The sequence below is a fragment of the Falco cherrug genome, chromosome 7, assembly GCF_023634085.1.
Source record: "Falco cherrug isolate bFalChe1 chromosome 7, bFalChe1.pri, whole genome shotgun sequence".
Lineage (NCBI taxonomy): Eukaryota > Metazoa > Chordata > Aves > Falconiformes > Falconidae > Falco > Falco cherrug.
The window spans coordinates 31,391,603-31,409,644 of record NC_073703.1 but is presented as its reverse complement, the minus strand read 5'-3'; positions in this window follow the sequence as shown (position 1 = coordinate 31,409,644).

The following is an 18,042-nucleotide window of genomic DNA, read 5'->3' as shown; positions in this document are numbered from 1 at the left end:
GGGTTTTCTGACAATAACGATGCTTGTGCTTTTCTGTTACCAGCACAAACTCATTCTGTCTTTAAGCATTTCTGTTCCTAATTTTTGGTGAGCAGGTACAAGAGATACAAAGAGACTGCTTATGAGAAACTTAACCAAACTTCTTTTGCTCAGTATTTTCTGCTCATCTTAATGTAGTTAGGATCCTGTTGGTAATACTGCGTTTGTCAGTTGCAGCTGCTGCCATGGGTGTGGGTGTACAGGCTGATGGAGAAGCTTTCTGGTATCCTGATGTTGCAGGGGATGGATAGAAGTATGGGTGTAATGGGGGAGCAATTTGGAGATGAGGTGCAGTGGAGTACTTGAATGTCTTCTTGGCTAGGAAAGACACGGATGAAGAAGGAGACTTCTTTCTAGCAGGTATTGGGACTATAGCTTCAAATTCATGATTTCTTATGAGTTTCTTCACTTAGGAAGCTGCTTAAGGATGAACTTCACAGCACCAGTACTCTTCTGCTGTTTCTGGACACCAAGGTTAAGCTAGGTCTTCCAGCTACGTGGGACTGGATTCGTCCCTGGAAGGGAATTGAAAATGAATTCTCATTTTCTGTTTCCCTCCAGCTTGCAGGTATCTTTCTCAAGGAAACTGAAGATTAAACGCAGCTACAAATGCTTTTCGCTTTGACAGGCTACTTTCAGATAACTTACTCTTCCATATACAAAGAGGGTTCCCCGTGGAGAGTCGGCCAAGTCACGACAATCACACCAATACGGCTACATGCCGTGCTCCCTTTATTAAACAAGCAGGTCATATTTATAACTTAAACCGACCGCTCACCCGACTTTACACACAGGTGATTGGATAAGAGTCTCTGGCCTTGCGGGCATCCGTGTCGCTGATCGGTGGGCATGCTGCAGACGCCAGATCGGAGTGTGCGGGTGAGATTGTGTTGATTCCGCGGTTCCCAGCACTCGCTTTGCACCTGGCTTCTTGTTTGTGTATAGCTTGTTTTCTTTCTCACCCTGCTTGTTCCCAGGACAATTTAAAACTGCTCTGCAGCTTCAGCTAACAGGCCTGCGTTGTCCAACCCGGACAATGGTAACATATGTCCACGGACTTTTAAAAATCCCTCTATGCATATATATAGCATAAATTTATTTTAACATATTTAAGGAATATGTTTAATACTATCCTGTGCAGTGGCACTTTTTCATAATGTGACAATCTTGTTTGCATCTCCTTGTATCTTTGGACCATCTAAAGAGCTGAGTAGGAGAATTTTTCAGAATTTTCAGTATATGGTGACATGAGTCTTCCCTCCACACATATCTGAAAATTATTGCAAATCCACATTGGCAGTATGGAAAGGCTTGACTAGGCACAGAGATGGGTGCATTCAACTAGCAGTTATTTTAATATTGTAATTACAAAACCAAGTTTTCTGTAATTTGTTTATAAAATTATGTAGATGTAAAATGGAGGTTATGCTTAAGGGTAGACTTAGAACTGCTGACTGTATGCAGGGGTAATATTTCACAAGAGTAATCCTGAGAATTTAAAGGCATCTGTAAGCAAAGTTTCATAATGCTGGTGTAATCATTTAAAAAAAACAACAAAAAACCCCTTGCTGCAGTCTGATGGGCAATTACAGGCTTTTAAAAACAGGAGAGGGACTTCCTAAAATGCTTCATTGAAGCAAATAGCTGTCATTAAAAAAACACCACCAAACAACCTACCCTTCCCCCTGCCAACAACAGTAAATCTAGACTTCCAAGAATATTGTTTTCTAGTATGTAACTTCCCTGCTGGTTGTAGCCTCAGCTAATACAGTAGTTAACGGCTGCCAGGAAACTTCATCTCTAACACTGGTCTAACTTCCACCTGACCTGGTGGGTAGGAGTGAGGCAACGTGACAGTATGTGTCTGGATGTTGTCATAATTTTTGTAAATAAACTAGAGAAGTATGGTTTGGCTGAAACTTCTCTTAAGATGAATGTACAACTGACTGAAGAACTACGTTCCTACAATAGTAATCAGCATTTCTTTGGCAAAGCTAAAAGATCCTCTTAAGCAGAGGTTTGACCTAGTGCTATGCAATGTTTACAAGTATAATGTGGGTAATGAAAAGCAGAATAAACTTAAAACCCTTACAGGTGACATCAGTTTAGAAACTTTGAGTGGAAGACATTTTCCAATATAAATTTTACTCTTATAATGTGAGAAATCAACACGGTCTAATTCAGTAAAGGTAAGTGCAAAAGGCTGAGCTTGGAATGACAGATTAAATGCAAGTACCAGTGCGGGGATGCTTGTGTAAGCAGCTGTTCTCAGTCTCAAGGTTTTTTGCAGACCTGAAGCCGAAAGTGGATCCAGGAGTATGGGGTGATGTGAAAAACTCCAAATGCCATGGATAGCAGCGGTGATCCGTGTTGTGTATAGTTTGGGGAGGATGTAGACATCACCTCTAGAATAATTGGAGAATCCTAAAAAATAAAAAAAGGGGCAACAAAAAGAAAATGGACTGCAAGAGAATTTAGCCTGGAAAATAAAGGGTTTGAGAGTGAATGTAACAGTCTTCCAGGTAATGGTCTTTACAGCTTTGTAACATGGGTTTATGCAAATGGTGATTGATTGTTTTCCATGTTCACAGAGGCAGAGCTACATAATCTGCAGCAATGTGACTTTACTTAATAGATTTCTGCAGTTAAGTGAACAGTTGGGCCTTATAAACAGCAGAATGACTTTTACTGTAGGAGTTCAGAACAATGCTGGAAAAAATCAGACATGGCTGTCTGAGGTGGACCTTATCCTGCTTTGGAGACAGGAGATGGACTAGAGGATACCTTGAGGTTTATTCTAGTATTATACTTAAATGTTTTGCATGGCAGGACCCTGTGCAGAGAGTTTATATTCTCTCATCAGACATAGATAGCTAGTTCTTCAAATGACAGAGATATTTTATTCCTCCTTTTCTGCAATATTTCATTTTGAAGTTCATTCTACTGCTGGAGTTGCCCATTCACATTTTACAAAGCTTGGTGTGCGGGCTTGGCTTCCTCACCCCGTTTTCATCTTTGTCCTCAAATCTGGGGATGTAGTTAAACCTGTTAATGGAATACTTGCCTGGTCTGTCTGCGTGCAGCCCGATGCTTGGAAATGGCACTGCAAGAACTTCGTAAGCTACAAGGGGTTGAGAAATGTGCTAAAACGCTGTCTTGCTCCCAGAACTTCAGGACTTGGGTTAGCCTTCTCTATGCGGCGCCGGAGTTTGGCTACAATGGAAATGTGCGAAGCAAAATGATCTTGCAACAGCTTGAGCTTTCTGTAACAGCCAGCCAGCTGCTTCCACTTGAGTTGTGAACGTGGGTATGGGAGACAATGGAGGATGGAAGGGCCAGACGCCTGCTGTTAAAGGTTATCGGCGACGGGGATGGACTTGTTTCTTTAGAAGAGAGCTTTGTATCTGTGATGGAAGCTGAGGTCACGTTTGAGTCGTGCGGACGAGCACAGCGGTGCCCAGAGCGGTTCTGACGCGGTGCTGCGCGCTGGCCACGCCGCTCGGGGTGCGGGTGGCGGTGGCCGCGGCACCTCACCGATGCTGCCGACGGGCACCGGCCTCTGGAGCCCGGCACGACGCGCGGGAGCCGGGGGCACCGGTCACACCCCACCCCCCCGCCCCGCCGGGGCTCTGGGTGCGGGGCGCTGCTGCGCCCGGGGGTGGGGGCGGCCGCCGCGTGCCGCCCCTCGCGCTGCCACCCCCCCCAACCCGCGGGCCGCAGCCCCCCGGGCCGGGCCGCAGCTCCTTGGCGCCCGGCTGCCCCCGGGAGCGGCACCGCCGCGGGGGGAAGGCAGCGCCGCTCCTTACCGCAGCCCCCTGGGACCCCCGTCGCCGCGCCCCGCTCCCCCCGCGCCCGGGCGGGGAGGCGCCGCGCGGGTCAACGCGCCCCCTCCTCCCCGCTGGCGGCGGCGGCGGCCCGGGCCGCCTCCTCGCCTCGCCGCGGCCGCGGGGCTCCGCCGCCATCGGGCTGCGAGCGCGGGAGGCCGGGCCGCGGCCATGGCGACGGAGGGTGAGTGCGGGCGGCGCCCGGGGCGGGGGCGGCCTCCCCGGGGAGGGGGCTCGGGCACCTGCCGCCGGCCGCGCCCCTCCCCGGCGGGCGCTGGGGGCGAGGGGCTGCCCCGCTGCCGGCCCGCGCTGAGGGGGGCGGGCACGGGGGGGTGAGGCCGGGCCCTGCCCCGGGCACCGGCGGGGACCCCCCGCGGCGGCGCCGGGGCCGCGGCCGGGCGGGAGGCGGGGGCCGCGGGGTGCCCGAGCGCTGTCAGGGGGCCCGGCGGCGCTACCCCCCTCCCGCCGCCGGGGTCTCACGGGGTGGGGCTGCGGGCTGTGCCTCCACGGGGGAAGGGGGGGCGCACACGGACGCGAATTTTGGGGGGAACAGAGGAATAGGAACGGCAGCCTTTGAGCTGCTGCTGAAGAACAGGTGTTCGTTCTTGTGACGAAGAGAGACTTGGCTGCGGCTGAGAGGCTCGGAGGTGTTGGGGTCTCTGACCGCGCTGTAACACAGGTGATTCTGGGGGTGATCGCCTTCCGATTTTTGATCGATCGGGTCGTTGGCCAACACCACCTACGGCCCTGGCTCAGGTCTGGGCTGTGGCAGCGCTGCTGCTGCGCAGGGGGCAGGTATTTATCTTCCTATTTCAGATCACAGCACGGGCAAGTAAAAACCTCAGTTTCTACTGTTACCCACGGTCCTGGCACTCTTCTCCTGATTCACTGTAGAAAGGCCAACATCAACGCTTACTGAAGATTGCTAGGTTGATTTTGCTATGTCTTTTGCCAGGTTGGGGGAAAATAATCACGTCAGCCTTTAAGACATGTCAGGGTGGCACAGAGCAGTTCATAAGCTCAGAGGAAGAAAATCCTAGGCTTGAGCTTTGCAGAAAATTTGACTTAATGGGGAATCTTAATTTCTCTCTTCTGTCATTCAGTGATGTTCACTTGTGGTTGCTGTTCCTTGTTTTCCTTTGAGGCTGTATCCCTAAGGAAGGGCCGTCTCTGGCAAGGCCCAGGCTGATGTGACGTGGAGTTGTTCAGTGCTGCAGGGTGGCCTTTGGAGAATCAGGAACTGACCTGGTTTGCTCAGAGTAACAGTCCACTTTTACCTGGCAGAATCTGTCCTTTTGTTAGTTAAATCCTCAAAGCAGGGATTCAAAGGCACTGATAGTGCTAGTACATAAACAAATTACCATTAGCTTATATTTTATCTCATTTTACAAATTATTAAAAATATTGTGGGTTGGTTTCTCACCTCTGCTGCTGCTCCACAAATATGAAATGGATAATTGTACAATATTTAATTAATTGGATTTCCTTCTGCCCCAAAAGTTGGCAGAGCTATTGCTTTGTTCCTTGAAGAACAACTCTGTCTCCTCCAAACACTTACAAGAGGTATAATTTGTTTAACTTACCTCGTCTTCTGGCAGTAGGCTTAGTCTTTGGGTGGAGGTAGCTGGCGGGTGACTGGTTAAAGTGCGAGGACAGCTGGGCTCCTGCTACCCCAACCCTGTGCTGTTGGGTTTGGGTGTATAGGGCGCTTGGATCAGCTGGCTGACAGGCTCTCCCAGCCTGGGATTGTAGCAGGGGTGAGAAAAGCACCAAGTGAGATTTCATTTTGTAGGTTGTAGCTCTGGTATTGGACCCCAGTGTTCTTTCTAGTGAAGGGGAATTGGAGGATTTTTTTTCTAGAAATTTAACTTAGTCACTTTATGTTCTTTTTTTCTCTTATTGTAAGTGTGAGGAGATTGAACTAAGACAGCAGCAAACAGAATGTTAAGCAGTTATGTGTGATGCTGTAAGTGAAGTCCTCATAAGCCTAACAAATATGAGGGATGTGATTCACCATGAAGTATGATCAGGGAACACCCTGATCACTGCAACGGTGAAGCATTGACACAGTGTAAGAATGTAAGAAGGTAGCCTGGAGACATATGCATCGTCTTATGGTTCAGCTGCTGAAACTTTGGTGTGGATCATCATTTCTCAAACTGCTTTTAGTTGAGCTTTGCTTGGAACCTGGAAATGTTTGTGCTTGGTTGCTGTACCTCATGGTTCCTTCCGCATGTTGCTGTCCTTGGGTTGCCACCACCTCTCACTGGCACTGCATTGACAGCCAAGCTAATAAACCCTGCTAAGCTCGTCTGACTTGGTCCAGAGCCACTGCAGTATCTTGCACTGCAGTGTTTTGTGTGCCAGTCCAGATCAGGCAAACTTATTTTTTTCTGCCCTGCTCTGTATCTCAGCCTTAGTCGTCTTGTAGAACTGGGATACTTGCTGTGGGATATCCTGCTTTCAAGGCTACCTGTGTGCTTTGCATTTATTAAGTTACTTGGTGGCTTGCAATATCTAATCCTGGTAAGCACATCTCATAGTTCCTCATCTGTTTGAAAATTACTAAATGTTTTGATTGAGAAATAATAACCTGAAGTAAAAAAGACTGCAGGGAAGCCTAATATTAAAATGAATAAACTGGCATTCCTTGGAGTTGGTGTACTTGTATTAAAATCCACTTAGATATAAACTATGCTTTTTATTGAAGTGGGCAAATCTGGATTGTTCTTTTTAGCTTTATATCCAACAGACACCTCTGCAGATGCCAACCCTGCCTGTACTTGCATGGAGCAGTCACGTCGTTGGCAGAACTGTGGGTTCTGCTTAAGCGGGGAGTTTTGGGAGGAGCAGGGGCATCCTGATAGCTCAGGTAGTGTTGACTTCTGTCCTTGTATCGGAGCTGTTCCTCAGAGAAGGGAATAATAGCCAGAGGGTTTCTTTCCCTCTGTGATTCTGGGCTGCAAGAAGAGGTGGTGGTGATGACTTGAGGTGATCAGAGATACATCTTACAGCAGTCTGCTCTGATTTTTATTGTTAAATAATTAATTGTTCCTGCGGGCTGAAGGATCAGAACTGAGGGAAGCTTGGCCTCCAGTAACTTTGGCTTCGGCCCAGTCTGAAATGAGTACAGCTTGAACACAGTTCAGGTCAGTGCTAAAGAGAACTGTGGATCGTTCAAATACATTGGTAATGGTATTAAAGGTGCATGAGCAGGCCATCCCCATGTGCTGAAAGATGAGTGGGAAGGGAAGAAGACCAGCCTGGCTGAACAGAGAGCTTTGGCTGGAAATCAGGAAAACAAAGAGAATTTATGACCTTTGGAAGAAGGGGCAGGAATCTCAGGAGGACTACAGAGATGTCAGGTTACACAGAGAGAAAATTAGCAGGGCCAATGCCCAGCTAGAACTTAATCTGGCAACTGCTGTAAAAGACAATAAAAAATGTTTCTATAAATACACTAGCAACAAAAGGAGGGCTAAAGAGAATCTCCAACCTTTATTGGATGTGGGGGGAAATATAGTGACAAAGGATGAGGAAAAGGGTAAGGTACTTAATGCCCCCTTTGCCTCAGTCTTTAATAGTAAGACCAGTTGTTCTCAGGATCCCTAGCCCCCTGAGCTGAAGATAGGGATGGGGAGCAGAATGAAGCCCCCATAATCCAAGGGGAAATGGTCAGGAACTTTTTACACCAGTTAGACAAACACAGGTCTCTGGGGCTGAATGGGATCCACCTGAGGGTACGGAGGGAGCTGGCACAAGTGCTCACGGAGCCACTCTCCATCATTTATCAGCACTCCTGGCTAACTGGCGAGGTCCTGGTTGACTGGAAGTCATCAGATGTGACACCCGTCTAAAGAAGGGCTGTGGAAGGAGGATTCAGGGAACTACAGCCCTGTCAGGCCGGCCTCGGTGCCGGGGAAGGTTATGGAGCAGATCAGCCTGGGTGCCATCACACGGCACGTGCAGGACAGCCGGGGATCGGGCCCAGCCAGCACGGGGTTATGAGAGGCAGGTCTGGCTTGATGGACCCGATCTCCTTCTGTGACAAGGTGACCCCAGTGGATGGTGGAAGGGCGGTGGGTGTTGTCCCCCCTGGACCTCAGTACAGCCTTTGACGCCGTTCCCCGCAGCGTTCTGCTGGAGAAAGGGGCAGCGGGTGGCCGGGCCGGGGGTGCTGCTCGCTGGGTGAAAAGCCGGCTGAGGGCCGAGCCCAGAGCGTGGTGGGGAATGGGGTCACCTCCCGCTGGCGGCCGGGCACAGGGGGTGTCCCCAGGGCTCGGCGCTGGGGCCAGGCCTGTTGCGGGGCTTTGTCCCGGTCTGGGCGAGGGGTCGAGGCTCCCGCGGTCAGTGTGCGGGGGGCACCGGGCTGGGGGCAGCGCTGACCTGCCGGGGGGCAGGGGGCTCTGCAGGGGGGGCTGGGCAGGCCGTGCGAGGGGCCCGGGCCAGTGGTGTGAGGGTCACCCCGGCCCCGCGCCGGGCCCTGCCCCTGGGTCACACCAGCCCCCGGCAGCTGGGGCAGGGGGCTGGGAGCTGCCTGGGGGGAAAGGGCCTGGGGGGGCCGGTCAGTGGCCGGCTGGGCATGAGCCCCCAGCGTGCCCGGGTGGCCGAGGGGGCCAGCAGCATCGTGGCTTGTGTCTGAAGCGGCGTGGCCGGCAGGGCCGGGGCAGTGCCCGTCCCCCTGCGCTGGGCACCGGTGGGGCTGCACCTCGGATGGCGGGTTCAGCGTTGGGCCCCTCACTGCGGGAGAGCCATGGAGGGGCTGGAGCGTGTCCGGAGCCGGGCAGGGGCTGGGGAAGGGGCTGGGGCACCAGGCTGATGGGGGGCGGCTGGGGGAGCTGGGGGGGTTGAGCCTGGAGAAGAGGAGGCTGGGGGGGACCTTCTGGCTCTGCAGCTGCCTGGCAGGGGCTGTAGGCAGGTGGGGTCAGTGTCTTCTCCCAGATGAGGAGTGATGGGACAAGAGGCAATGGCCTCGGGCTGTGCCAGGGGAGGTTTAGGTGGGGTATCAGGAAGAATTTCTTCACCAAAAGGGTGGTCAAGCACTGGCACAGGCTGCCCAGGGAGGTGGTGGACGCACCATCCCTGGAGGTATTTAAAAGACGTGTAGATGTGGTGCTTGGGGACATGGTTTAGTGGTGGGCTTGGCAGTGCTAATTAACGGTTGGATTCAACAATTTCAAAGGTCATTTCCAACCTAAATGATTCTGTGGAATCCTCATGGTCTCCCAAGAGACTGCATTTAAAACAGGGGATTTAGATGTGACTGTTCAGAGTAGCTTTTAAATAACTGGAAATATATTTGCTTTCATTTGAAAGTTCATGTCATTGTATCTGGGTTTTGGTTTTCCTGGCTTACGATGTGTAGAGAAACCGACAGCATTATGGGGATGCCCAAGTTCTCTACTGCAGGTCTGTGGCATCAGGGCTTAACCGCATTTCACATCAGCAACACTGTTCGTTGCGTGGATGAGCATGCTGGATGTATTGCACCTAGAGGGAATTTTTCTCTGCTAAAAGTGTGTTGGTTATTTGAACAAGCTCTTAATTAAACAATCTATACCTATGTATTTGTATCACTTCATGTACATGGGTATCACGGTGTTGTAATGTCTCACTAATAGTTATTAGTGCAGTAGTAAGACCCCAAGCACAGTAGGTGAATCCTGAGTAAATTATTCCTCTTAAAGAAGATGCTAGGAAGGGGATGCAGGTCTGTATAGCAATCCAGGGGAGGATAATCTTGTTCTCTTGGCTCTTAAGATCCTTGTTAATATGAGAGTACAGGCAAGACTGGTAGAGACTTCTTTAAAGGAATAAGTGAATAAACTGCCAATGACAATCCAGTGTCTTGTTGATCAGCTTCCCATGTCTTTCTGGATGGTGTGAAGATTTGGGTCTTGAATTTTTGATGGTGTTAGGAGTTAGCATGCCTGACACGCAGTCAGGGAAGATAGGTACCTATTGTAGCTCAGCATCTCAGGTGCAGGTAAAACTCCATTTTTGTGGCAAGGACGATATCTCGCTACTGTGTTTTTTCAGGGCATCATAGCACAGCACGTTCTTGTCTCCTGTGATGTGTGGTCCTGAGTTGCTTAGGGATGAAGGAGCTTGGAGGAGTTCTGACAATAAGCCATGGTGATCGGGGTCTCTTGCGTCAGGCCATGATTCAGGTGCCCTTGTGAGCAGATTGCCCTCGGAGATTACCTCCTGCACCTTTATGTTTGATGCTTGACTGTATGATTGCATATAACTGTGAAACACTTTTTTAAGTCCTGCCACACTGGTCCTTATGAAAAACTTGCTATTGGAAAAAAATCAGAGCTGTTGGATTCTTTCTTTTAATTATTTTGTGTTTGTTACCTCTCTTGTTTCTTCTTGATGTAGTGTTGCTTAAATTCTTGCTAATAATAAACCTGCATCACATCTGGCTGTGTTGAAAACAAACTTTGAAAAATGTCTGCTTTGCGGAAAATATTGATTGCAACTGTATATTCTTTTCTAAATACATGAAACACAGTTACTTTTATAAAGAGCTTGTATTTGTGCTTATGCATCTGTCCTCATGAGAAAACATTCAAGTACATAGACTTCAAAATAGCTTGCAAAATAAATTGGAGAACATTTTAAGTCTGTTTCCTTCCTGTTTTGGTTCAAGTAGGGGATATTCTCCAGGGATGCTGCCTCTGAGGAGAGTTTGTTTGGGGCATTATTATTTGCAAAGATAGGCAACTTTATATGCCTAGGAAGAATGGATGGGGAGTGCTTCAGCTGAAGAACTGGTATGCAGTTGCAAAGGTATAGGCAGCATTCCTTCTTTGACAAAATAAAAGTTAAATGGGCCGCTGGGCTTGTGGATCCTAGAGCCAGGCTTTTAAAAAATATTTTTAGAGATTTGAAGACACAAGTGAGGTACCAAACCATATTTGAGTTTGTAGGATTCCTTTAATCAAATCTGGCCCCAGAGCCTTGCTGATAACAGCTGTAGCACTCATTTAGTATGCTTAGGTCGCTGTGAAATGGGTCCAGTTCAGTGCAGATGGGCAATTAAGGAGGAAGTCTTGTGAGTGTGGTGGTGTGGTTGGTGCGCCTGTGGATACACTGGGGCCCCATGCTGGAAGCTCCGCAGCAGCGAGAGTGCTGTGAGCTGTGTCAGGGTTTGTAAAATGAAGCACTGTGACTTGCCTTTGCTCTAAGTAATGATGCCAGCGCTTCCTGAGGGACCCATCTGCAGTAGTCTATAACGTTTATTGTGCGTTACTTTCTTAAAGCGCTCTTCCCACACATGCAGGTAACAAGTGTGTACCATCTGGCCTGGTTAAGGCCTTCCATGGTGCTGCTCAGCTGTAGAGCTGGCTCTTATGTAAATAGGAATAGTGATAATTATCAGGGGAGGTTATCTAAAAACATCAGGCGACTTTATTTTGAAAAGCAGCCTCTTATAGTGCCTTAGATAGGTTGACTTCATGATTGGTGGGGTTAAGCAGTCATTAAGAAGACGTGTTCACATTCCATTTGTATGGTCTGTTGCTGATTGCTCTGATTGTGTACTGAGAAAGTTTTATCAATTATTCAGCAAGGGCTTGAGTCTTCCCTGTCTCTGGGCTGGGAAGACACCAACTCTACAAATTGGTGCAGTTAGTTGCTATTAGGCACTCAGACTTTGCCCTGGCTGTTTTTCATCTATTTCTGGGAGAATACAGTTGTCAACCATTTATCTGATATTTACGTACTCAACCTATTACAGTGGCCATAAAAAAATCCAATTAGGCATGTTTTAATCAGTCATGGATGCTATGTTAGCTATGCTATCCGGAATAGACTTCTTGGATATTTTCCCTTTTATATGTAAGATAGACTGGTTTTGTGTTGAAGGGTTAAATGTGTGGGTAAACAGTTGGTTAAAATTGCCAACAGCAGTGTTATCCATCAGCAGTGTGACCAGCTGCAGGACTTGGTTAAAGCAATGGAAAATGACCTTTGTGGCAGCCTTGTCAGTGGGTATGAGGAAGACAAGATGCCATTTGTGAAGTCCCGAGAAGAGCAGCTTGCAGGAGTCACAATGGGAAAGACTAGGAGAATGTGGGTAGATTGCAAAGTGCATAACCATACAGACTTTGAACAAAAATGAGGATGCTGCCTCTGTGTGAAACCCCAGTGCAAGTTCTGAGACAGATGATGTCCTGATTTTGGGCCAGACAAAGTTAGGAGCTGTGCTTTTAGCCATGGTGAACTTTCAGCTGATTCACAAGATGTACAGCAAGAGCACTGGAAAGGTATGCCAAGATCTAGTGTGGATGGAAAGATAAGCCTGGAGTGGAGGCAGAGCTGTGGGTCGTGAATAAAAAATAGAGGGTGAGACTGGAAGTAAGGTGGACGAGAGAAAAAGAAAGAATAGGTGTCCTGGGAAGCTCAGGGTGTTGGGGAGCGCGTAGAGGAGAATGGGAAAATCATGCAAAGAAATGGTTGGAGGTGTGAAAAGAGGGTTGCATAAGCCAAGAGAGGGTATGTTGCATCAGAAACAACTGACAGTCTGAGGAGGACATAAAGCGTTGGCTGGAGGAGGGGTATTGTAAGGATATAACAGAGCCCACCCTCCATATACAAACACAAAATTACACTTATGCCTTCCTCTGCTTGTGGGATCACAGCTACATTGCATGTATGTGTGGAACAGTTGGATGGCATCTTTTCATTAACAGACTCCTGATTTCTGGCTTAGAATAAATTGGATGATGCTCCCTGGTGAAAACTTCTAGTGAGAGGAGTGCAAGGGGCCCAAGTGGCACTGGGGAAGGGCAAAGATGGAATGGAGCTTGTTTATTTTCTTTCATAGAGTATGTCTCACCATTCTGACCCCTCCATTTTGCAAGTACCTTTCACGTTTCTGTTTGCCCCATGCAGGAGGCATGGCTGGGACTTGTGTTGGGGATCAGTCCTTGCTCTGCTGCTGACTTCTTCAGAGACACTGGCATTTTGCTTCCTCTCCCTGCACTTGTTTCCCTTTGCTGTTTCTGTGGTGCTCTGTAAGGAAATGTGTTATAGGTGTTGTTGTTGTTATTATTAAGTTTTTGTGACTCAAATGTACGAGATACTAGATGCCTCCAAGGAGTGGTGGGTCAGCCTTAATTAGCCTTCATTGGCTTTGATAGAGTTTGAAAACATCTGGGAACTTGCAGATAGTGCTTATTGCTAGAGCTGTCTGGCATGTTTTCAGGTGGCTGTTACTGTAAAAAATACAGTTTTGGAGATACCAAAACTACTTATTTTGGTCAAAAAAAAGAGTTTTGAAACACTTAAGCACTTCTTAGGAAAATGTGGAAAACCAGAATGTGGTTTACATCTCAGAAGTCTCTAGAAAGCATATTCAGATAATGTATATACATTTTTTTTAAAATCCCCCAAGTGTCCCCCATCACATCATCCTGAGAACCAAGTGCTTGCATAGGTGCAACAAAAATGTTTGGCAACTGAACCAAAACCCAGTGATTTTTACACAGATCTACTCAGCACTTTGTGGTATCTCACTGTGATTGAAAGAAAAGAGCTTTCTAAAAGAATTTATTGCTCTTTGGTGTTGTACTTTCTCTTTTCCTAAGCATTAGTTCTTCGCACGGGGTGGGGGGGCACATTCTGCAGGTGGAGGGCATCTGTGCACTGCTGATTCCTGCTGGTATTGGGAATTTGGTCAGAAGAGAAACATTTGAGCTGCTGTTCAAAGGTGATTCTGGGGATCTTGTGGTTGTTTGCAGCAAACAATTTATAATAGTTTTTTTTCTCTTTTTCAGTATTTAATTTTGCTCTGAGAGAAACAAGGGAAGAGTTGATCTCGGGTGGCTAGTTGAGGCCACGAGCTATGCTAACAAACACAGACCTGGGAGGAGGTGGCAGTTACTTGGTCTGTGGCTGCCTTCTGGGTGCTCCCTTCCTGCAGCATTTGCCTGGTTTGCTTGTTGCAGGCCATTCTGATGGTTTGTGCTGTCTAAACTGCTGAAGCGTATTATTAATTAACTAATTAACACACAGCTCTGGTTCATGGACAGGTGCATGTGTGCCTCAGGTATTTGTGCACTGGCCAGATGTGCATGGCCCACCTGGGAAACAGAGAGAGAGCCAAGTGTCCTGTTCTGCTCTGCACTGTCGCACAGCTGGCTGAAAGAGGTGGCAGCATCCAGAGGGATTTTACAGTGTTTGCTCTTCACCCCTGTGTTTTGTGATTTCAGGTGGAATGGCAGTTCCTGATGCAAAGATCTCTGGAGCTTCCCAGGGTCTGTGTTTTGCTAAGATATGGTGACCCCTTCTTTTTAATGGACTATTTAAGACTCATAAGCATGACTTAAGATACCTCATTATCTGCAATGCCTGTGTGCTGGCTGCAGATACAATATACTTGCTTAAATGATACCTTAAACCTGTATCTCAGAGACTTTAGTGGTGCTTTAGTAGTTTTAGACCAGGTGCTGGAGTGGTTTTGGAGTGAGTTGTCACTGAAGTTACTCGGTCAGGGCTGCGTTTACCCGCTTGTGAGAGCTATCGGGGAACTACACACAGCCTCTCTGAGCTCTCAGTGTAAATTGCTGCGTGTGCATGAAGTTTAGACAAGCTGTGCTTTGCAGTGCAAAAGGCAGTTAGGCACTGATGTTGCTGGACTGATGGGTGGAGGGGAAAGGGTTTTTTTCACAACTGGTTAACAAACTATCAGTAACTAAGAGCCAGGACTGTCACTGGTAGATGGCTCTGGTTAGTCATGCTCAAGAAACACAGGTTTTAATAAAACCAAGTGCAGGTAGGGAGTTCCCCTCTGGGAAAACATTGTAATGTTTCTTAAGTTCTGAGCTTATAAAATGGAGAAAAGCATGGGAAGGAGTGTATGTGGGGGAAGAGGACAGTGAGCTGAGCAGAGGCCTTTGGAGAAAATAGATGCTTGCTTCTGCCAGCAAACATCTTCAGTGAAATTAGGGTAAGGGTCCTGCCTATAGGCTGGAGTAAGATATATGTGGTTATAAATGTGGTTTTCCATATTATTTTTGCATGCATCAACAAATCAACTAACTGTAGTTTAACGTTTGTGTTGTAGTAAATGAATGAAAAAAATCACTTGGCCCAGTTTCTGAGAATTATTTCATAGGACTCTCAGTCAGGAGACTTTCCATCCCTGAGGACAGGTCAAGCCTTAAAATTGGGGAGTGGAATTCTCTGGCAACATGAGATATCCCAGGAAAGCTCAAAAATAACAGAAAGTAGCAAAGCCACTGCTTGAGTCAATTTGTGAGGTGTTAGTGCAGGACTTCTCTTTGAAGGAGGCTTGTCCTTGTACAAGTGCGAGTTGAAATATTTTTGACACGTATCAGAACTGTGGGTTAGAGTATCTGGAACTGAAGCGTTTCCAATGCATTTCTGAGAATACATAGTGATTTTCCTCCTTTGGGGCTGGGTTTTTTTTGTTTGTTTGTTTGCTTTTGGGTGGTTATTTTTGGTATTCTTTTGTACTGGACAAAATGAGTCTGAAACTTGTTATTGGACAATGGCAGAGGGGGATGAAGCACTGTCTGTTCTAGAGTGGGTGTTTCTTCTCTCTTGTTTCCTAATGACTCTTCAGAACGAGCATTTTCCATCAGTAACTTTTGCTAAAATTCTTAAGAAGCTTTGCTGTTTGAAGCCCGTTTTACATAACATGCTATGGTTATGTTTAGTGCTTAAAAACTTTGAGTCAACCCTGAAGAACAACACAATCACAATAAAAATCATGTACAAAATGTTTAATGTGTGGGAGGCTTTTGTCCTCTTTCTTGTTTTGCAGCATGTGAAATCCTCTAAGTTTCTTTTCAGAGGAGCAGATTAAAGGAAAGAAAGCATTTTTTTCATTTGCACAAGGACTAGAAAGTTATTTGTTATAGCAGCTGAGATTCTCACCTCATCATTTAGGTAACTTCAGGATCCTCATGTTTACATAAAATACCTTTTATTCTTCAGTGAAAGCTTAGATTGTAGTTGGTGAAGTAGTGATAGTTCCATTTAAACAGTACTTTAAAAAAACGTGCATGCTCCATGAAACATGGGTATAGTTACAAGTTATTTTATTTTCCAGTTGCAAAAATTACTCCAAAGGTTCTGTACCTTTGACCCTGCGATGATACTCATCGGTCCTCATGTGGGTGATACAGCTGTGTGGGGAGCCCTGCTGAGGAATTAGTCCAAGCAGTTCTGTTGCTATACTTCAAAGTAAATGCTTCTTAAGGTTTTACTGGAGCTGTAGTATATGAAATGTGCAACTGCTCACAGCATTTTGCAGCAGTGCTTTGGTTTTTCTTCTGCAGTTTGAATTACTTGCTTTGTTATCTGCATTTTGGTATAAAAGTAATAAGCATTCCTCCCCTTAACTTGGATTTTATATGGTTGTATATGGTGTATCATAGGGCTTTCAATGGAAGTAGAGTGTATTTCATGATGCTCAAGTCAGAAGACGACCTGTAAACAAATTAAGGTGTATTCCTATTGCCGTAATTCATGTTGAGAAGTTCTGCTGTGTTTTTTAAGGCAGTCCATGATGAGGGATCTGAGAGCCTGCAGGCTTCTCTGCCTGTGCTATTCATGATGCTGTGTATCAAGGGTGGTCAACCTGCCTGGCTCCAAGAACCACGTGCCAACATTTTAATGCAACTGAGCACCGTAATGATGTACACCTAGTGTCATTGAGAGCCATAGTAAGGGACACTTCATGGGTGGGAAAATATAGTGATCCCACTGTGCAGTTACAGCGTCTTGACTGACTGTATCTGATGTTCCCCTCATTTTAGCCCAAATACTGGCAATCTTCCACCTTTTTGATTATCTGGGAACCCTCTGGCTGGCCACATGATCTGGTCTGTCCAAAATGACAGAATCTTCATACTGCTGGGGTACTGGCTATGCCGATACCACTCAATGTGTCCTGGTTTGTGCTGGTCACAGATTTCCTCTTTATCACTGGGGCATGCTGTAGTGTGTGCTGTGAAGGTCAGGATGGGCAGAGGAGGCAGGAGGTAATGTGCCAATCTTGACAATTGGTTTAGGTGTGTCTGCATGGTATCCTTCAGGCCCTGTGAGGAGGTCAACATGACAGTGTTGCCATGTGCTCCAAACCCATGACCTGGGCCTCCCAAGCCTGTAAGCTACTGTTGAAAAATCAGTAGTTTCAAGTCTCAAAAAGAGCACACATCCTGACTGACTCTTTGACCTTTAGTCTGCCTCCTTCTGGTTTTCAGATATTTCTCCTGCAAACATGCAAGCTAGAAACAAAAATATAAAAGAAAGGTGACGTTCTCTTTTGTGATGATATGGTTCCAAGTGTTGGAGTTAAGAAAAACACCATGTAACTTAAATCTGATAGGAACTCTGGCAACAGTGCTGCAGGTTCCCCTTTTAGAGGAAAAGGAGTGGATTAAAGGTCTCCCAGTAGGCAGTCTCAGGGAGGGAAGAGTGATTCTTGTGAGCACATTTGTTTTCAGTGCTTCCACAGCAAGAACTGCGCGGGACATGTAGTCACGTATTTGCCCTGCTGAAGGCACAAGGACACAGACCTCCAGAGCTGTTCTCCCCATTTGCCTTCCCACTGCTTTCTTGCCTTTTCCTGGTTCAGTTGTTTACTCTCCTCTGAACTTCCCCTGTCTCCTGTCTGGCAGAGGGATGCCGTCAGAGCTTCTGCTGTTGCTTTGGTTTGCGTTTTGTTCTCCCTTGAGACCAGGGAAGGAGAGCTGTGTATAGCTGGCTCCTTGGGAAGGAGAAGGAGCAGTTGCTCATACGGTGTTGCTGAGCAGCCCTTGCCTGCTGCGGGTCACCAGGCACCATTCGTGAATGTCGCTTTCTGAAACCAGTAGGTAAGTGATAGGCAGTCTGGGACTTCTCAAGCTTGTTTAGAACATTAAGTCCATGACCAGATGGTTCTAGGGTTGGGGCAATGGAAAATGAGTTGTGCTTGGTGTACTTGGTCACGAGTTGGAGACATTGGAGGAATGTTTCCTTCCCAGGCACTGCAGCAAGGTCTGTAAAGAGCCCTTGTCAGACCATGAGCAGTGCAGTCATATGGATCCAGTGATCAGTCAGGTGTCTTCATGGGAAACCCTACAGCCAGCAGCCTGACTGTGAATCACTTTAAGCCAGTCAATATGAAACACAGAGCAGTGTAGTGCGGAGATGTGCCCCT